This window comes from Symphalangus syndactylus, chromosome 2 (genome assembly GCF_028878055.3).
Source record: "Symphalangus syndactylus isolate Jambi chromosome 2, NHGRI_mSymSyn1-v2.1_pri, whole genome shotgun sequence".
NCBI classification, from domain to species: Eukaryota; Metazoa; Chordata; class Mammalia; order Primates; family Hylobatidae; genus Symphalangus; species Symphalangus syndactylus.
In genome coordinates, this window is record NC_072424.2 from 13,339,114 (window position 1) to 13,360,300 (window position 21,187).

A 21,187-nucleotide genomic window follows, 5' to 3' on the forward strand; every position below is an offset into this window, starting at 1 on the left:
TCAGTTTCCCCCTCTTTCAAATGCAGCAGATAGTAGTGCTTAATCTCAGAGTTGTGGGGATTCAATGATATTGAACAGGGCTTAACAGGTACCTGGTACATGTTAAGAGCTTAGTCAAGAATGACTGCTGAGTGTGTAATGACATCATGGGGACTGACAAGGGGGGCTGATGAGAGGTGGCTTGGTGAGTACAGTGTGCATTGCTTCAGTGATCGAGGCACTGAGGCCCTGACTTCGCCACAATGCAATGTATGGATGTAGAAAATTGCACTTGTACCCCATGAATATATGTACACACACAAAAATGATTGCTGCAGTAGCAGCAGTAAATGCACACAGCCAAAGGCTTAGCATGTGGGAGATGCCCTGCTTGCCTGCCTGGACTGGAGGAGGAGGTAGTACAGGTTGCATCCCTCCAAGCCGGTACCTGTGGTATGTGTTGCAATGAACATTTAGATGCAAGACGAATGGAACTCCTCAAACCTTTCTTGCTCGTGAAGGTCCACTGTGTTCCTGAAGGTTCTGTCTTCCTCCTGGCACTTGGGACGTGGGATGCTCACTCCTTGCCCATTGACCTGGTAGTAATGTTTTTCTATCAAGCAGTGAAAGGTTTGGGGTTTCCCTGAAGCCTTTCCCAAATGTCATGCATTGGGGTTTTAGTTGTGAGGGTGTGCTGATCCCAGCCGCAGCCAAAGCGAGGTGCTGGCACCATGCTGCTGCACCTGCTCCTATGCCCACCTGGACATCTGTTTCATAATGGACATCCTTCCCTGGGAACATGTCTCTACTCCTTTAAATGGCTTGAGGTCTCTGCAGTTTGCCTGAACATTAAGTGTGACCAAAGAGCCTGAGGCCAGCCATGGAAAGGACGAAGACTTGAGGCTTTCTCTCAAGAGCCACACTGGGAGAGGCCGGGAACACGGCCACTTCACATGAAAGGCAGTTAGATTCAGGTCACTGGGTCTGGACTCCTGCATTTTATGGCAAAGTCTGAAAATGCAGATTTGTAACAACCAATGTTAATGAATTCAGACTGTTTGAATTTCACACTGAATAATGGCTGGAATTATCAGAGCCCACAGCTTATAAGATCCCTGGATCGTGTAATCTTTTCTCAAGATTAAATTGATAGAATGATGTAATATCACATTACTTTTATTTAAAGTTCTGGCCATAGAAGAGAAACACCTATTAGGATAGAAGAATTTAGTAAAAATAGTAGTAATAACAAGACAATTTGGAATATGTCATATATTCAGTAAATTTCAAAATTCTTCATCTCATTTAAAATACAATATTGTGCCCATAGATCCTGAATGCAATACCTTTGTACCCCTAGGGCTTCCTCTTTCCTACACGAAAAATATTCTATTTAAATGCAGATTTTGATTTGCAATCTAGGAAGAGGATTCTGGAAGAATGGGAAGGAGGACAACTCTGCATCTATTAACTTAATTTTAGTTTTATGTTATTCGCGTTTTTCCTCTCATCCTTATCTCCTCCAGCCCTTCCTTCCTGTAAAAGTATCATTTCTGAACATACAAGTAAAGACATGCTTAGAATTTCAGCACATAAGATGTTGTTATGCCTTCTTTTATTTTTGTTTAAAAATTAAATTTAAATTTTTTTTTCCAAAAATGTTTGTTCCTTCGATTTGTGTACGTGTGTGCACCTGTATTTGCCCCTGGGTTGTAGCCTTGTCTTGCTTTTCCACACATGCTCCCAATATCTTACCTAGGAAACGAGTGGAACAGTGGAATTACCAAGTGCAGGTGGTAGAACTTCCCTTACCAGAGCCCAAGTGACTTGTGTGATGGTGAGCTTTGGTTACTAAATAAATGGATTTCTGGCTTTTGACATTGTACTCTGAGAATTGGGTGGCCAATCATCAAATACCATTTTCTTTCACTGTTGTCTGCATTTAATACAGCATCTTCTGCCATACGCACTTGTCAATTCAAACTGAGCGTTACATTTTGGTCTTTATGATCTGTCAAGGGAAAATGGGAGTAAATTCTTTATAATATGCTAATTGATGTATTTGGGAATTTTTAGATGTAGACAACATCTGTGCATGCCGTTAACACAGTTAATAGCTCCCGTTCTTCAATATGAGAAGGTTTTCAGAGTCTGTGTGTGATCTTGATGAGACCTTCTGTGTCCGCCTCAGGGCTTGGCAGTGTCAAATTTAAGGCTGTTTTTTCTGGTGCCTTAGGACTGAATCTGAGCCTGCACAAAGTCCTGTTTTGAGGATGCTTCTGGCCACAGTGTGCTGGGATTGTGTTGGTTCTGGGAAGAGCCTGGCTGGCCAGACCTGGTCTTACCTATCACCCCCATCCCTACTCCGTCCTAGCCTGGACCAGACTGGATGGAGTGATGGGTCCAGAGAAAGAGACCATGGACCTGAACAGTCCTTGGGACCCTTCTGCCACTCTTGGAGGTGCCACCTCCCCTGGTAGCTTGGCACCATTTGGGTTCTCCTTTAGCCAGGGGTTTTTGACAACTCAAGAGCTTATTTTCCGTACAAACTTGTTGATGGTTCTCTAAGGCAGGAAGCATTGCTTTATTGAGATTGAGGAATTGTACCCTTTCAAAGCCACCCCCTGAAAAGGGAGTGGAGGGAGATGGCTCCAGTTGGAGTTCAGGACGGGGGTATCTTTCAGTGAACCTGGAGGGAGGGCTGAGTGGTGGAGCTTGGGGCTCATGTCCCAGGCCTTCTCTGGCCAGGAAAGCAGAGTTGAAAAGGGCCTTTTTAATTTGGAGGGCCCAGAATGGTCCAGCCAGTTGCCCTGGAAAGGAAGCCTCATGTGGCATGCGTGCCAGACGCTGCACAGCTCGAGTTGGTCCTATGTATGTGGCACAGCCTTGCAAGGTTGAGGTATTTACCTTTATTTATTCCTATAAATTGGATGGATAAGGGGGTTAATTGATTTCTCTTGGCACTTGGCAAGAACAGAGGTCAGATTTGAACCTAGGTCTAGGTTTCAGTTGCACACCCAGCATGTTCTGCTCCACGGCCTTTTCCTAAAATGGTTTAGATGTTGGTATAAACCTGTGTGTACTGAATGCACCTGACCATGTGCCAGTATGATGGCTCTTCTCCAGTCTCTCTATAGACTCCATGCTTGCAGACCAACAGCGCATGGAAAGGAGGCTTTCTGGCTTGGTAAATGCTCAGTCAAGTGAGCTTGCTGAGTTTATTGTAAGCTTTGCAGTTCCATTCCCCACACACCCAGTGGTGGAGGTGGAGGGGGCGCAGGGAGGAGGCGGCCCCAGAGCAGAATGAGCCCCTTGGTCTTTGCTGTAGCCAGGACTCCAGGCTAAGGTGGTACAGGACGGGCAGCTCCAAGGCCTGGGTGTCTCTGTCCCTCTCTCTCTCTCTCCCGTTTCTCTCTGTGTTCACCAGCAGCAGCCCCAGGCTGCCTAATTGGCACTGTGAAGGTGCAGGGCGCAGGTATGAATAGGGGGGTCTTCTGGCCATCTTTGGACATAAACCCCCATCCTCAGAAGCATGGGCCGCTCATCCCCAGGTCCTGGCCTTCCTAAGGGCTGTTAAACACACATCAACCAAGTGATGCCTTAGGGACCACCCATATACCAGACGCAGCTGGGTACCGCTCATTCTCTTGATGTTACTATCTTCTCAGCCACCAGGGCTAGTGTGTGTGGGTGTCATTGTCATTAGCAGCCTAGGGATGGAATTTTGGGAGTAGTCTGCCTAAGTTCCATTCTGTTCACTCCCAGAGCTGAACACGCGCTGGGTCCACACACCTGTGGACTGATGGCTGGGACCGTCTCAGTGCTTGGCAAAAAAGAAAACGGGGATAGCAGGCACTTTCTGAATATTGATTACTGACTGCTGCTGCTGTTACTGATATTGTCGGAGTTTTTTGTTTGGTTTTTGAGACGGAGTCTCGCTCTGTCGCCCAGACTGGAGTGCAGTGGCGCGGTCTCGGCTCACTGCAATCTCCGCCTCCTGGGTTCAAGCAGTTCTCCTGCCTCAGCCTCCCTAGTAGCTGGGACTACAGGCGCCCGCCACCACGCCTGGCTACTTTTAGTAGAGATGGGGTTTCACCATGTTGGCCAGGCTGATCTCAGACTCCTGACCTCAAGTGATCCACCTGCCTTGGCCTCCCAAGGTGCTGTGCTGGGATTACAGGCGCGAGCCACTGCTCCCAGCCTTGTCAGCCTTTTTTGCCTTCTGCTTGCACCTCAACCCTTTGGCAAAAAGTAAGAACTACAGAGGGTCTGTCATTGAGACTTAGAGTCGCCAATGCGCCTCACCTATTCATCTGAACTCAGGCACATGTTAGATGAACACACATGTACATGCTCACACGTGCACACATACATCTGACACAGACACACTGATACGCACACGTGTACAAACAAATCGTGAATGGTGTGGACCCCACCTGAGGCAGGCACCTAAGGCGCGCCTGTAGCAGCGGGACAGAGAATGGGCTTCCTTGTACCCTGTACTCATCATGGGGTTCCTTGGGTTGGCTTTGAGGAGTGCGGCTTGTGACTTCTCCTCCACGGTAGAGAACTGAGGCCTTAGACAAATAGTCATCCATCGTAACTGTTCCCTGCAGTGTTGATAGAAATGGTGTTGGGATAATTAGACTGTGCTGCTGCTTTCTCCTTTCCTCCCAGGTTGATGAGTAGGAGCAGTTTAATTTGAGGCTAGTAAATTTTGTAATTGGATTTAAAAGACTGAAATGAGCGGACCTGGTTTCCATATTACCTTTATACCCCAGCCAGGGGAAATGCTTGAGTCAGGTATGGATCAGATTATTTTATTGTGCCAACATTAATATTGGGAGCACACACATAATCTGGAGTCAGCAGGTTCATCCACTACTATCTCATTAAATTTTCAGGCAAAAGCTGCAAAAATTAATTGGAGGCATGTAATAGTTTAGAATGTGAGCCGGCTTATGGTAATATAAATTACGTGAAGAGAAGACAGTTTTATATACTGAGAGAGGGAAAACTGGTTTACTTTAATGAGAAGAGATAGAAATGTAGAGCTGTTTTTTCATTACAGATACACTCTAAAATGTTTGGACTTAGTTGATGAATAGAGTTAATTCGCTGCTACAGTTCCAGTAATTCATGTTGCACAGTTTAATGACTTCTAGATAAAAACAGGATTGAAATGTTAATTTCTCTGAAGAAATTGGGGCACTCTTGCATATCAGACATCACCCCCCCCCCCCCCATTAAACCACTAGTTAATTCCACCAAACAAGTCTCTTTGAGCTATTTCATGCCGCATAGACTTTTGTATTTCTTACCTGGGCCAGCTTGCTTTTTTTTTTAAAAAACCTTAATGTATATGATAATCTCAGGTGAGAGAATGTGTTAGAGCTGTGTCTAGGTAACCTGACTCAGCAGAGAGTTTCATACCTTTTAGTTCTGTAAATGACCACGTGCTGTAACCTGCATTCTAGCGTCCAGTAACTGTTTTGGCAGGGAGGGGGTTTACTTGGTTGTCGTTAGCCATCCGTTCAGTCGAGTAGCGATGTTGTTCCACTTCTGAGCTGGGAAGTAGGAAGTATTGATGAGTCAGCGTTAGATGCATGAGGCGATAGTCTCAAATCATGCAGAGATTTTATCACTATATTATTTTGCATCTTTTTTTTCTTTTTCACTTTTCGTAACTTTGAGACTTTTTTTTCCCCATGGGGTAGGTTCAACAGAGTTCAGTGTCTTCTTTCTCTTTAACCTACTCTCAGAAAAAAAGACGAGAAGGAAATACGAAGTGTAGTAATGAAGTGTTAACTAATAGTGGGGCTACAGAATTGTACTCGTATTTTGTTCCAGGGTTCTTATAACAAGAATGCAAACATGTCTTATTTAAACCATGTGCCTGTTGTGTTTTGCTTTTTTTTGCGTTTGACAAAGGAGACAAAAGAATAACCCCTAAAGTATTAAGGAGCAGAGGGAAAGGAGGTGAACCCCCGCTCCCTGCGCTCGCTTCCTGGTTTGCCTTTGGGTGTGCAGTTCATAGGGCTTGCTAGAAATGGCTGCGTTAGGCCGAGGGGGTGAAGACTTGGCGGGACTTCCTGGCAGAGGCAAGGACTCCCCTGCCTCCCACCTCATGACCATTGGGCCTCAGCAAGGCTTAGTGAATCCTGAGTGGGGTCATCTTTAGCCTAAACCTGGAGTCACCACAGAGCTTTTGTAAACAGTGAGAAACCTACTACTTCCTACAGAAACTGTGCTGTCTGCAAAGCTCAGTGTCTGCTCCAGCCTGGATCCCCAGGCCCAGTCCCTGTACACACCTAGTTTTGAGGTTAGGACATCACAAAACAGCTGCCAACATCGAAAAGTCAGCAGGAGCCACCCAGACGTGGGGTGCAGTGGTGGGAAGAAGGAGCACCTTAGTCTGCTGCTTTCTGAGGCCCACAGTTCCAGAAGGACTAGCATCCTCAGAGCATGTGGTAGTGACTGTTCTTGTCTTTTCCTGGGGTGGGGCCTGGTGATCCCTAACACCAACGAGGATGGGAGGAGCTGTTCCCACGCTCATTTCGTCCCTTTTTCTGTGGTGAGATGAGGCTCCTCCTGCCCTCCTTGCCGGGTGGTCTTTCTGTTTTGACCACATCCCTTGGAAGCGTGGCTGCGCTGCGTGACTCCAGAGCAGCCTGGTGGTAGCTGGGGCTGCCCTCTGAGTTTGGGCTGGCGGATGCTGAGTATTTGCATTCAGAGCCTTAGGCATTGACCTTGGCTATCTTGGACCCTACGCCCTGCTGTTTGCTTTTGTCAGTAGAGACCTTCTCACATTTAGGGATTCATTTTTCCCAAGATCTGTTTGCTAGGTGTGTGTCAAACTTCCTCCCAGAGCGGTGACATGGATGGGAATTGTGAGTGTGTTGAGAGACCTACCCTGAAAGATGGGGCTGCGGTCATCCCCAGGGGACCTCATGTTCTCAGCTCCACCTCAGCCACATTCGGCTGTGGGTCAGCTTCTTCTGAATCAGCATCCGCAGGACAGCGCCACCCAGCCCTGCCGCACTTGCTTCCTCTACGCTTCTTCAGAGGCTGGAGCTCACCCTCATGCTTGTCGTCTATTCTGCTTTTTTGATGCACTTACTTGTCCCTTTCAGGATATTGCTTATGTTCTGTGTTGGTTAAAAAAAAAAAAAAATGCCTGTAATCAGCCCCAGCCATTTCTCAGCATTTCTAGTTTGGAACTTCAGAGACTTCAACTTATGATTCCTTTAAGGCAGGAGTTTCTACTTTGGCACTGTTGACATTTTGGTTGACGTTGTGGGGGGCTGTCCTGTGCATCATAGGATGTTCAACAGCATCCCTGGCCTCTCCCCACCCGATGCCAGTGTTACCTCCCTCCCTACCCCAGCGTGACCAGAGATGTCGCCAGATAGGGCCCAGTGTCCCTAGGGTGAAAAACATGCCCTGCTTGGGAGCCCCTGGTGAAGGGGTAGACATTGATTCCATGGCCCTTGTCACATTGTGCTTGAGCCACACCGTGCTTGGCACGGAAACCACCCTGTAGCCGTCGTCAGAGGTGGAGCGTCCTCTCTGAGGTGTGTAACCCCCACATCATCATTGCTTCCTTGGGCTGTGTTCTAGTGTTTGCGTCCGTCCCTTTTTCTCCTTGATTGCAGATGGAAGGGCCCTGCTCTGAGCCGTCGCCACATGCCTGGTGCTTGGCTCCATGACGCTCACACGGGTGTTCATGACAGTGCATTTGACAGACAGATTTATTTGTCACCTTGTCAGGGTGACATGTTGGGATGGCTCCACCACTTGTGTGCCATTGACACTTGGCTGTCTGAAATCGGGACAAAGCATCCCTGAGACTGATCCGAATGAGGCTTATCAGCACCAGGCATAACTTACCGCCTGCTCTCCTCTGTTTCTTTAACTTTTAATTGAAACCATTTAGTTACCACCCCTGCTGCTAGGAATCTGGGGACAATTAGGAAAGTCCCATCTGTCCTTTGAACCACATTATATTGCTTTTCTCCTTGCGATCTCGAGAAGACGGCACATTCTAGCAGCAGTGTCTTTGCCTTGCCGTCTCGCCTCCCACTGGATGGTTTTTATCTCACTTGAATGAGTTATAGCAACTCTTTAATTCAATTATTTTCTCCAATGCAGGCTTTGAGATGATTTAGTTGAATCAAACACCCGGGTTTTCCAATGCAGAGCAGTGACTCCCAGCGAGGCCGTGGGTGGGTTTTTACATTTTCACTTCCAGCCACGGTTGCACGCATTCTGTGCTGCCCCCCGAGCGTCCTGGCACAAGCCCCTACTTACTGTTCCGAGGAGTAGATTGGAAATGGCAGATGCCGTGGGCTTTGCCAGTCGTTCCCCAAGGCAAGGAATTATCTGTCCAGTGATATTAGGTCACTGCATTCCCACCCAGCTGTGTCGAAAGAAGGGAGGGGGTGGGGCAGCCTGGGTGACGGGCAGGAAGGCCATTTATAAATTCAAGTGTGGTAAACAGTCGACTCTCCTGCTTTGGTATTTGAGTTTGAATTAAACAAAGTGTCGTGGGTGGGAGGTGTATCGTACGATCATTTTAACCATTGTGCCTTTTAATGTGGAAAATCTGCCCAAAATAGGACCTGCTGCAGTGGTTTTCACACACACAAAGGAGTGGCTAGAATGTTCTCTCAGAGCAGCACACGGGATTAGAAAGGACATTTGGCCGCTGGAATTCTTGAGTGAGAATTCAGTGATTAAGTCTGTCTTCTGTTTTCCTTGTGGGCCCCAGGGTTCCTGTGGATGTCCCCACCCTCAGATTGCTTACTTTCCAAAACACTGAGTTGTTTTTCAGCCCAGCATTAGAGGTTAAAGATGCTCACTTAGAAAGCACACAGGATGGTTCTGACGAAGGAGACAGCTTCTGACACTTGAGCAGGCTTTGGACAGTACAGATGAAGGGGGCTGAGATACTGAGGCAGGAAGGAGAACGGTCAGCTTGGGGTCCGGAGTCGCTGGATGCTGAGTGTGCGTTCTGAGTGCCATTCAAGCACCACGTAACGGTTGGGGCTGGTGCTGGGTCCTGAGATGGGCTGTGGGCCACCGTTAAACTCAGGAAGCACGTGCTGCCCCTGCCACTCTAGAAGGCGGGCTGCTTTCCTGGCGCTGTGTGTGCCATGCTTTATGTGAACATCTCACTGGATGTCGCTCTCATGTAACTGGGCATCTTGTAGAAGTTGTTGCTCCTAAACGTAAGCCAGTGCCCACATTGGGTACGTTCTGGAAGAAACAGTCTGTCCCAACATGGGCTTATCCAGAGACAAGACACCTGCTGCCTGGTGACATCACCACCTCCCGATGGCACCACTCTGTCCTACTCCACTGCCCCTGGGGCCTGACTTGCTACTATGGGACTAATCCTGTAGGATGAGGCCGCCATGCCCGTGTGTGTGTCTGTCCAGGTCTGTCCCCACATACTTGCTGGTGGCGGGTGGGAAGAAGGTTAGATAAGATACTGTCATAGATTGTGACTATGAAGTAATCCATTAGAATATTCAGACAAGGAATGCTGGGAGTGGTGGCTCATGCCTGTAATCCCAGCACTTTGGGAGGTGGAGGTGGGTGGATCGCTTGAGGTCAGGAGTTCGAGACCAACATGGTGAAACCCATCTCTACTGAAAATACAAAAATGAGCTGGGTGTGATGGCACACGCCTGCAGTCCCAGCTGCTAGGGAGGCTGAGGCAGGAGAATCTCTTGAGCCCAGGAGGCAGAGATCATAGAAATCATGCCGTTGTACTCCAGCCTGGGCAACAAAGGGAAACTTCATCTCAAAAAAAAAAAAAAAAATCTTCAGACAAGGAAACCAGTGTCACCTTTCCGTAAAAGTAGATACACACATGCTCTTTGACCTAGTCATCTCCCTTCCCCACCCGATGCCAAGAGAGCTCCAATGCACCAAGATTTTAGTGACGGTGTTAGTTGACAGCAAAAAGACAGATGACTCAAGCATCCAACAGTGGGAAAACAGCTAATTCTTTTTCAAATGATGCCTTCACAGTTTGAAATAAGTAGAATGCTTGTCTTAAAATGAAAAGCTTCAATATCAAATGTTGAACATTTATGAATAGAACCATAAAAATAATCACGGGGGAGGGCTGATGAGGAGCGGTTCATAGTGATTATCTTTAGTTGGTAGAATTTTGGGTGATTTTTTTTTTTCCATACCCACTCCTCCTCCCCAAATGTTCTGTAATGAATATATGTTTGGGTTTTTTGGGGGTTTTTTTGTTTTTTGTTTTTTGTTTTTTTTCAATACAGGGTCTCACTCTGTCACCCAGGCTGTAGTGCAGTGGCACAGTCACAGGTCACAGCAGCCTTGACCTCCGGGCTCAAGCAGTCCTGCCTCAGCTCCCCACATAGCTGGGACCACAGGCATGCATCACCATGCCCAGCTTATTTTTTGTTTGTAGAGATGGGGTCTCCCTGTGTTGCCCAGACTGGTCTCAAACTCCCGGGCTCATGTGATCCTCCTGCCTTGGCCTCCCAAAGTGCTGAGATTACAGGTGTGAGCCACTGCACCTGGCCTATGTTACTTTTTAAATAGAGAATAAAATAGCTGGCCGCCCTGATGCTTCCAAAGGAATCATGCATTTGTTGAAGAGGGAAACAGTGCAATGCAAGATTTACGAAGACAGAGCTGATTACCTTCCGTCCCCAGTCCTCAGATCCTGTCTTTCTCCTTGCCTTTACCAGGACATACAAGTGCATCTGAGCGTACGGAGGGTGTCTGTGTTGGCTTACCGAAAGGAGTCCTGTTACTCCTGCATTCCCATTCGATATGGCAGATTGTGCGTAGATAGCTCTGCAGACCGGTAGGCATCTCCAATGCTTTTCTTTCCCTCTTACTGCCTTTGGGCATGTGTGCACACCCAGGATTTTACCTAAGTGGAATCTGTACTTACTATGGTTTGGGTTTGTGTTCAGTGATATCCTTTGTTTTTTCAGTTGTCTCTTTGGGCAGAACCGTGTATGCTAGCATCCAGCTGCCTGGACTCAATTCCTGCCTCTGCCTTTGGTAGCTGTGTGGCATTGAGAAAATGGCTGATCTTTTCTTTGCGTCAATTTCCTCCTTAAATATGAGTAATAATAGTACCTGTTTTATACGCTTGCAAAGGATAAATGACTTAGTGCCTGCAAATTACATGGACCAGTGCTTGGAGACGTAAGCACTTTGCCAACTTGCTGTCAGTGTGGTTGATTATTTTCCCCCATCTCCCCAGTTTTGTTTTGTTTTGTTTTTTATTTTTTAATTTTTATTTATTTATTTTTTTTGAGACAGGATCTTGCTGTGTTGTCCAGGGTGAGTGCCATCACAGCTTACTGCAGCCTCGACGTCCTGGGCTCAAGCAATCCTCCCACCTCAGCCTCCCAAATAGCTGAGACTGCAGGCATACGCCACCATGCCCAGCTAATCTTTAAACTTTTGGTAGAGGTCAGGTCTCACTATGTTGCCCAAGCTGGTCTCAAACTCCGGCCTCAAGTGATCCTCCCACCTTAGCCTCCCAAAGTGCTGGGATTACAGGTGTGAGCCACCGCGCTGGCTCTCCTCAGCCTTTTTTTTTTTTTTTTAAACAACCATTATTCCATATTTTTTCTATGAAATCATTTATAAACATAAAATATCTTGTCTGTAATTCAGTATATGATACATGTTCTTTGCATTTCACTGTTTCATGTTTCAGCCAAATCCCATCCCCCCCCAACCCTTTTTTTTTTTTTTTTTTTGAGCCAGGGACTTTCTGTCACTCAGACTGTAGTGCAGTGGCACGATCTCGGCTCGCTGCAGCCTCTTCCTGTTAAAGTGCTGGGATTATAGGTGTCAGCCACCATGCCTGGCCCCTATCCCTCTATTAAGTGCCTTTCAGCAATTCTGTTTTTAGAGTAAAATTCCTTTTTGCTTCTGCCTGCTCCCTTTACCTCCCCCTGCCCATGAAAGGGAGAGTTACCTGTCCAGAGCAAGCATAGCTTTGGCTGTGATCTTCAAGGACTATTGCATTGGAGCCGACTGCTGGGGCCCCTTGGCCCCCAGGTTCCCAACAGTGGAGCAAACACAGAGAGTGCAGCCTAGTCAGAAGTGTTCCCAAGGACAACATCAGTGTGCAGACTTCCAGGGGAGGGGCATATGAAACTGAGCCAACAGGCCAAGATGAGAACCCTCCTGTGACGTGCTCCCACCCGTTAGACCATTCCCTTGGTCAGCTGGATGGCAAGTACTAGTAGTGTATGCTCTGGAGCAGACATTTATTAAGTCCCTGCTGTACGTCAAGGATTGCGCTAGGACTCTGCAGGAAATGCATGTGTAGTTCAGTCCTGGAAGCTGCCCAGCTTCCGCCTCCTGGAAGCGTCCTTTTCTCCCCAGCTGCTCTCGCCTGCACATCTTACATTCTCTGGCTGGTCCTTCTGGGTGTGTTCAGCCACTTTGAGCTGTGCCTGCCTGATCTGCACACTTTACAAATGTGTAGACTCGAAGAGAAACAAACATCCCAAACAGTGGCCAGAAACCATTCTTGGGAGGCTCTAGGTTGACAAAAGTTCCTTTAATAGCTCCAGGTTGACTCCTCCCTAGACATCTGTGCTCTGCCTGAGCCACACCGTGACTTCTGAAGTTCAACTGTCATCCAGTTTGGTCAGCTCTTTCACAAAATAATTTCACTGATTCTGTCAGGCATTTTCATTACTTTGATTTAAAGTTTTTGTGTCAACCTCTGGTACTTTAGAATCTCCAGATGTTGAAAAACAAAATCCCATTGGTAGTGTTTGTTTTCCTTTACATTTATGAAAAAAGCAACTTTTATTCTCGCCTAAAATTTAAAGTAAATGTTTGCAAGATGTCATACGGCTCTGAAATACTATGTAGGTCCCAGCTTGTTTTGAGGCATAAGTGACAAATATACTTGTGTGAGAGATATTATTCTTACCCTATTAAAGAAATTAGAACATGGCTTTTGTGTCTCTGATACTGATTTTATATCTTTGCAACTGAATTTGTGAATCCCAGCTAGAGTAAAAGACACACTTGATACATGAAGAAAGTGAAAGGGCTCTGTTTGGTATTTATCTCATTTTGATCTTTGGCTTGGAAGAACTGATAATGAAACTGTCTTTGGGAGGGCAGGGAGCTCAGAGGGGCATTTATCTCCCAACTAGGTCTCCGAATTTGGTGCAGTTCTTGAAGGTAGGTGGGTTTACACAGTGGTGAGAAGTGGGAAGTATGAAGGGTGTGATCTTCCCCCTCTTTTTGTATGCCGGTTAACAAAACTCAATTGTTAGGCGTTGAGTAGGGCTGTTGATTTCTAGCCAGCGGAAACACTTACTGTGTAATTTCCAGGAGAGAGACGTTTTCAGGTGATGTGGACTCATTCCCTGCAGTTCAGAAGGTAATGAGCAATAATGATCAATCCTGAGGTTATCCGTGGTGATTTCAGCTTGTCCATTGCATTGATTGATAAATGGCACGCTCTGAGGCTGGTTGTGTTGTTTTGCCACGATTGAGTGATGACCAGCAGCATCAAAGAAAACCCTCAGTTTGCGTGGCAGGTATCAGAAGTGGCTGCCTTGATGCCTCATGTCATCGTTTGAGTGGTAAATACGAGACATTCTTTGTATGTTTATTACTCTTGATTTGGGGTCATAGTTATCATCTGTACTAACTGCACAGGTCATCCCGCTCCCATCCCTTTTTCATTCTTTATGAACCCCCCACAGCGGTCCATGCCCCTTGCCAACTTCCTTCCACTCTCCTGGTTCTGTTGTTACTCCTGCCAACTGACTGCAGTGCTGTTCCGTGGGCTTCTTGAATGACATCGTACGGTATCTCCGACGCACAGTACGTACCAGTTACAGTTGTCTTGACAGGATCTCCTGTGACCTTTTGTCCCTTTCCAGTTTAGCTCTTGGTGGCTCCATAGGTTCTCAGGCATCCTGGACAGTTCTCCGTGGGCTGGCGTGCTGGGTCAGATTCCAGGGCCAGATGTGAGCTGTGCCTTGACCATTCGAAGAGCTCACCGAAGGAGGTGGGAATGGAGGGTGCAGGAAGGTAACTCAGGCACCCGAGGCTGCTGAGCCCGGAGAAAAAGCACCTGGTATTGTCCCAGGAAAGGGGGAGGCTCCCGGTGTCAGAGGGCAGAACTGGGTTGGGAGACAAGGAAGCACAGTTTTTGTAAATCGAGAAAATTTGCAAAGCCACATAAGCTGTCCACCAGCAAGAGAGAGCGTGTATGTGCTGTGAGCTGCAGACAGGCCGCCTGACCTCAAGGCGTGTCGTGGCATGCTGTGGGAGTCGGCGCTGAAGCATCCCAAAGACCTCTTGTGCTTAAACAAAGCTGAGTTATTCAGCACACTCCTAGATGTGGGGTCTGATTGTTGGTCAAACCGAAGGACTCGAAAATGAGGACTAAGTGGGGGGATGAGAGACATGTGAGTGGGTGTTGGGCCAATAGGATGACAAAAGGAGCAGGCCCAGGCTCTTTGGAAGACAGACCTTTGCCCCTCAGGGGGATTGGGGGGTGTTTCCCTCAGGGGGATTGGGGAGTGTTTGCTGGCAGGTGTGGACATTCGTCCTCTTGGATGTCTTCTTTATAATAACCTGCGGAGGACGGGCCCAGCGCATCATGCCACTGACCTTCACTGATGCTTCTGTACTTAAGAAGTAATGGCCCTTGGCCGGGCGCGGTGGCTCACGCCTGTAATCCCAGCACTTTGGCAGCTGGAGGTGGGCGGATCACCTGAGGTCAGGAGTTCAAGACCAGCCTGGGCAACATGGTGAAACCCCGTCTCTACTAAAAATACAAAAATTAACCAGGCATGGTGGTGGGTGCCTATAATCCCAGGTACTCGGAAGGCTGAGGCGGGAGAGTTGCTTGAACCCAGGAGTTGGAAGTTGCAGGGAGCTGAGATCACACCACTGCACTCTAGCCTGGGTGACAGAACGAGACTCCGTCTCAAAAAAAAAAAAAAAAAAAAGTAATTGCCCAAATTTTCCTTTCAAGGTTGAAGTTAGGGCTGAAGAATCAGGGCTGAAGAATCAGTCATCCATCCGTTCAGAGATTGTGTGTGTGTGCACGCATGCGTGTCGTGGACTGTTCTTCAGGATCTGTGGGTGCAGTGGCCACACTCCCGCTGAGCTTGTGTTCTAGAGGTGGAGCCCCCTCCCTGAGGGCCTGTGGTCTTGCTGGCTTTCTCAGTGTCAAGTGGAGAGTATGTTGTCTTAGTCTGTTTGGGCTACTATAACAAAATTCCATAAGCAGGTGGATCGTAGCAACAGAAATTTAATTCCCACAATTCTTGGGAAGTCCAAGACCAAGATGCTAGCAGATTCAATATCTGATGAGGGCCCACGTTCTGGTTCAGAGACGGTACTCTCTCACTAAGTGGAAGGGTCAAATGAGATCTTCCTTTTTTTTTTTTAATAGAATTTTGCTCGGTTGCCCAGGCTGGAGTGCAGTGGTGCGATCTCGGCTCACTGCAACCTCCATCTCCCAGGTTCAAGCGATTCTCCTGCCTCATCCTCCCAAGTAGCTGGGATTACAGCCGATTACCACCATGCTTGGCAAATTTTTATATTTTCTCCTGCCTCAGTCTCCCAGGTAGCTGAGATTACAGGGATTGCTGGATCAAAGTTTACCACGCTTGACAAATTTTTGTATTTTTAGTAGAGACGAAGTTTCGCCGTGTTGGCCAGGCTGGTCTCCAACTCCTGACCTCAGGTGATCCACTTACCTCGGCCTCCCAAAGTGCTAGGATTACAGGCATTAGCCACCGTGCCTTGGCCAAAAGAGCTCTTTCATCAGGCACTAATCCCATTCGTGAGTGTTCCACCCTCATCATCTAATTACCCCACAAAGGCCTCACCCTCTAATACCATCACCTTGGGGATGAGGCTTTCAGCATAGGAATTTTCAGGGGACACAAACATTAAGACCAGTGAGATACTTTGGACTGAGGGGACCCTTTGGTGGGAACGCAGGGAGTGGTTCTCTGTGGGGAGGCTGAGATTGGCGTGGCAGGAGGAGGCCAGCCATGGGGCATCTGGGGAAAGGTCTTGAGGCCGAGGGGCTGTACCCAGGGCAGGAGCCAGCGCGGTTGTGGCCCTGTGAGGGCAGACACGGATCTTGACCACGAAGGCACTGGGCGTTGCTGGAGAGCTTCCAGACACTGGGCTAGGATCACATTTCAGTTTTCAGTGAGAATCCCCCTGGGTGTCTCTGGAAAATGGCTTGGAAGGGATAAGAGCAGAAACAAGGGGATCATTTAAGTGAACTCATATAGTAGCAGAGCTGTGCGTTAAGATCACCCACACCCTAGCTGCGAAAGTCCCTGTTAATGCAAGGTGGCCAGTTTAAAGCTACAGGACTAGATTTCCCCGTGGAGTGATTTGCTGAAGGCTTTGGGCTGGACGTTTCAGCACTCGCAGAAAACTTACTGTTGGAGGTTCTTCGCCCTCGTTTCTGAAGGAAAGCTCCCAGCTCTGCCTGGAGCCTGGGATGGAAATTGTCTCTGGTTAACAGGATCTTTAAGACAGCTAAATCCTGCACTAAAGACTTGATGCAACTGCTGTTGCACACGGAGGTGGCTCCCCTGCCATATGCCCGCAGAGCTTTCTTTCATTGTCATTACAGAGTCAGACGTGTGTACAGGAAGGAGACGGGATCCTGCCGTAATGACTTTGTCTTCACCATCTTTTCTCAGCTGCTTAAATTGCTGTCAGGGCAGCGTAGGAATCTTAAAGGAGGGAGTTTTCTCTCATATAATTATGCTGTTAGTAAAAATGTTGGCGGCTTTTCTCTACTTTTCCCTTTAGCCACCAAAATAAAACTCTTTATCTTGGAACTCGGCAGCTGTTTGCAATCCGCCTCATTTCTCCTGCTGATGTATTGGTGTCGCAGCTTGGGTGATGGGTGGTGACGTGAGGGTTGAAGGTAATTTCTGTCGCGGTCCCATGGTCATGAGCCAAGACCTGGAGTGCTGGAGGTGCGCCAGGTCGGGTCATCTTTGGGTTTTGCCCAGTGAGCTGTTGCTAAGGAGAGGGCTTTGTTTGCCTAGAGCTGGGGGAAATGTTCAAGGTCAAGCACACATTGGCAGAGATCTGCTGACGTGGTGATGGCAGAACTCATGGCTGTGTGTCAAGCCTGGGCAGTAACAGGTGGCAAAGGCCAAACCTTTGGGGGCAGACTTGGGGCAGCAGTGGAGACGTGTTTTGGGGATCTCAAGGCGCCTTGGTGGGAAAGAATGCTGGTGGGTCAGGAAGGCGGGGGTGCTGGGACACTGCTGCTGCTTGGGTGGGGTCAGGACCTGCTACACAGATACCAGACCCACCCTCTGCCAGGGGACACAGAATGGGCAAGGAGAGGGGTTGTGCTTCTGAGTGCTTCACTGGTCTGGAAACCCGTGTTTTAACTGGGGCCGCCCCCGGACCCCTGAGAGTGAGGTGGTGTGAACCTCAGGGCTGGGGAGGTGGCTTCCAGGGGACCACCTCCTCACGCCCTCCCTTCCCAGAGAGGATGGGGAAGGTTGGGCGGGAGCCTCCAGACTGGTAGGGACTCCACCTAGAGGTCAGCCCCTCCTGGGGTAGGCACAGAGGCCTCCAGAGCGCCTCCCTCTGAGTCACATTCCTTCTCATTTAGTCACCTTTCTTTCCACGGGGCTGCTGTTGGCTCGAAATAGAAGGATGGCTGGACCGTTCTCCCTGCAGCTTCTTTCCTGAGATGCAACCCAAGCCCCTCAAGGCGGCCTTCGTGATGCACTTTCTAAACAGCAGCCGGCTGGGCTCACAGTGGCTCACACCTGTAACCCCACGACTTTGGGAGGCCAAGGCAAGGAGGATTGCTTGAGCTCAGAAGTTCAAGACCAGCATGGGCAACATACATAACATCTCTACAAAAAAATAAAATAACATAGTGGGCTCTCAGGCCAGGCGCGGTGGCTCATGCCTGTAATCCCAGCACTTTGGGAGGCCAAGGTGGGCGGATCACAAGGTCAGGAGTTTGAGACCAGCCTGACCAACATGGTGAAACCCCGTCTCTACTAAAAATAAAAAATTAGCCGGGTGTTGTGGCAGGTGCCTGTAATCCCAGCTACTCAGGAGGTTGAGGCAGAAGAATCACTTGAACCCAGGAGGTGGAGGTTGCAGTGAGCCAGGATCGTGCCATTGCACTCCAGCCTGGGTAACACAGTGAGACTCCATCTCAAAAAAAAATAATAATAATAACATAGTGGGCTCTCTTCTCTATAAAAAATCAAAAAACGTAGCTGGGGCCAGGCGCCGTGGCTCACACCTGTAATCCCAGCACTTTGGGAGGCCAAGGCGGGCAGATCATTTGAGGTTAGGAGTTCTAGACCAGCCTGGCCAACATAGTGAAACCCCATCTCTATTAAAGAATACAAAAATCAGCTGGGTGTGGTGGCGCACGCCTCTAATCCCAGCTACTCGGGAAGCTGAGGCAGGAAAAATGCTTAAACCAGGGGACGGAGGTTGCAGTGAGCCCAGATTGCGCCACTGCACTCCAGCTGGATGACAGAGCAAGACTCCATCTCAAAAAACAAAACAAAAAAAACCTTTTACTGGGTGTGATGGTGTGTGCCTACAGTCACAGCTACTTGAGAAGCTGACGTGGCAGGACGGCTGGAGCCCAGGAGGTCAAGACTGCACTCTAGCCTGGGAGGCAGAGCGAGATCCTGCCTTAAAAAAACAAACAAACAACAGCAAGTGCATCCTGGGTGCTTGTTCGGACTAAGATGCGAACAGAGGGCTTTGCGTTATGGTCTTTGATCCTGGCGGCATTTTCATTAGGCTAGATGGTCCCGGTAATGTGGTATCTTTTCCTTTTTTGTAGACGAGGCGACTGAGTCTCAGAGGGCGGTATCCTCGCCCAGGTCGGGGGTTTGCACGTGGCTGTCAGTGTTGTGTCCTTGGACAGCCCTGTCCTGGGAACTCATGCTCAGCAGTGGTGCCTGTGGAATGGGCCTCTGTTTTCACCAAGTAGTTGACCCCATCTAGCACGACAGGGAGACTCTTTTTTATCCAGAAGCCAAATCAAGAGAGGCTTTTCTGAGTGACTTGGCTGTGCTTTTTTCCAGCTTTGGAAAGTGTGTTGAGAATGTGTGCTGGCCCTGGTGGTCTTATGTTGTTGGTGTCAGATGTAAACTTGCGACGTGAAGGCAGAATTTAAGTCTAGCTTTATTTAGTCCAACACGTGTTCTGCAGCAGCCACTGGCTGCAGAGTCAAGGGGATAACCATCCCCTCCCAGTACTTGCAGTCTGGTGGGGACCAACCCCCCAGAGAGATGGACCCTGTGCTGGCTCAGAGGGAGAGGGCACTTAAATCTTGCTTGGTGTGCTCTGGGAAACCCTCTCCTGGAGCATTGGCTTCTGAGCTGAATTTTCTGGAGTAGAAGGTAATGCCAAGGCCTGTTGGACATATGTCCTGTGAAAACTCTCAGAAAGGCTGGGTGCAGGGGCTTACACCTGTAATCCCAGCACTTCAGGAGGCCGAGGCGGGCGGATCATTTCAGGTCTGGCATTCAAGACCACTCTGGCCAACATGGTGAAACCCCGTCTCTACCAAAAATACAAAAAGTTAGCTGGGTGTAGTGGCGTGCACTTGTGGTCCCAGCTACTCATGAGGCTAAGGCAGGAAAATCGCTTGATCCCACGAGGCGGAGGTTGCAGTGAGCCGAGATCACGCCACTGCACTCCAGCCTGGGTGACAGAGCGAGACTCTGCTTCAAAAAAAGGAAAGCTGGCAGAATGATCATGGATACAGTGTGCAAACGTGACCTGTGCTGCCACCATACTCTCCTCATGGGGGAGTAAAAATTAGCTGGAAATGATACCTGAGGCAAGAGGCCTATTAAATCTTATTAAGAATTGATTTTAGTGGGAAGTACAAGTTCACTACATAAAGCAGGAGCTTTTTGGAGAAGTTACTGAGTTTTTTGTCTTCAGAGAGAGGCCAGAAGGGCAGCATCTCCAAGGTGAATCTGCCCATTGGCTGTAAGGAGCATGGATGGGGATTTTGAAGACAGTGTGGCCCGCAGCCGGCCTGCAGAGACAGGCTGCCTGTGGGGCGGAGGGCAGCTGCCAGCTCCGGCGTGGCCAGCCCTGACCTTGGGCCATCAGGGAGGGCACGCCACGCTTTGTGACCTTCAGATCTGTTCCCTTGCCCACGGGCTGGTTCTGGCTGGTTTCTGGACTGTACTGTGGCCGTGTGGAATTGTCTGGCACACAGCAGCAGGTACAGAGCCTGCCCCTGGGCAGCGCTGACCATGCTGGCTTGGGGTTTGGATACTTGAGCCTGGGTAGAGACAGGGTGGGTTCTCGGTGACCACTTCCTCTGCAGCAGCCACCAACAGAGACTGGAGGAGGCCTGGGACCTTGCCCTCCCTGACCCGCCTGTCTTTCCACCTGAAGCCCCTGACATGCTGTGACTCTTACTTTATTTTTGATAGTTTACCTTTAAGAGTAATGAAATAACATTGCAAAAATTTGGGTTCTCTGGGAAAATATCCGTCAATCTTGATTCTAAAACTTGAACACAATCACTGTGGCCATTCATGTCTTTTTTTTTTCTCCTTTAACTTTTTCTTTTGACGTAATTACAGGCTTACAGAAGAGTTGTAAGAATGGAACAAAGAATTTCTAATTACCCTTTACCTAGCCTTTCCAAATGACATTGTAACCACATTTGCTTGTTTTTCTCTCATACACAGAAACACACACGCAGAGTGTATAATTTTCAGATCCCTCTGAGATATTTGCAAATACATAAGGCTCAAGTATTTAGGGATAGAGGAGTTAATTTTTCCTAAACACAGCACACATTCTTCCACATAAGACAAGTATCAAAGTCAGGAAATTAACATTGATAATCATATCTAATATTCGGATCTTATTGTGCCAGTAGTCCCAATAAGATCCTTTATAGCAAAAGAAACTTCGGATTCTGCGTTGCCTCTGGTTTCCTTGTCTGTTTAGTCATCTTTAATCTGGAACCGTTTCTTGTCCTCCTTTGGAACATGACATTGATGTTTTTGGAGAGAGCAGGCGAGTTGGGCACTTTGGGCGGGAATGCTCAGGAACCACTGTTGTCAGCACGGCGGATTAGGAGGGCACATCATGTGAATTTACCTTATTGTTGGTGGGGTTAACTTTGATCACTTGGCTAAGATCG

At 48.3% G+C, this 21,187-nt stretch overlaps 1 protein-coding gene and 1 long non-coding RNA gene across 19 annotated transcripts in view; one reads left to right on the forward strand and one right to left on the reverse strand.

Annotated features, from left to right (window-relative positions):
* Positions 1-21,187, forward strand: part of CTBP2 (C-terminal binding protein 2) — a 173,416-nt gene that overhangs the window by 58,728 nt on the left and 93,501 nt on the right. For 2 of the 11 annotated variants that reach the window (XM_055246067.2, XM_055246069.2), the window contains one exon: positions 10,713-10,831. The exons of the other annotated variants lie outside the window; for them this stretch is intronic. The gene's annotated coding sequence lies outside the window, so the exon portion shown is untranslated. The remainder of the gene's footprint in view (positions 1-10,712; positions 10,832-21,187) is intronic. 11 annotated transcript variants of the gene reach the window in all.
* LOC129464834 (uncharacterized) lies at positions 3,770-9,508 on the reverse strand. 8 transcript variants are annotated; one of them, XR_008651771.2, is made up of 4 exons: positions 8,786-9,508; positions 6,892-7,127; positions 4,748-5,546; positions 3,770-4,589 (listed from the first exon to the last, which is right to left on the reverse strand). It is a non-coding gene; the product is annotated as an uncharacterized lncRNA (long non-coding RNA). The 8 variants fall into 8 exon arrangements; XR_010115496.1 differs by having other exon boundaries at positions 7,870-9,508; XR_008651770.2 differs by having other exon boundaries at positions 7,495-9,508.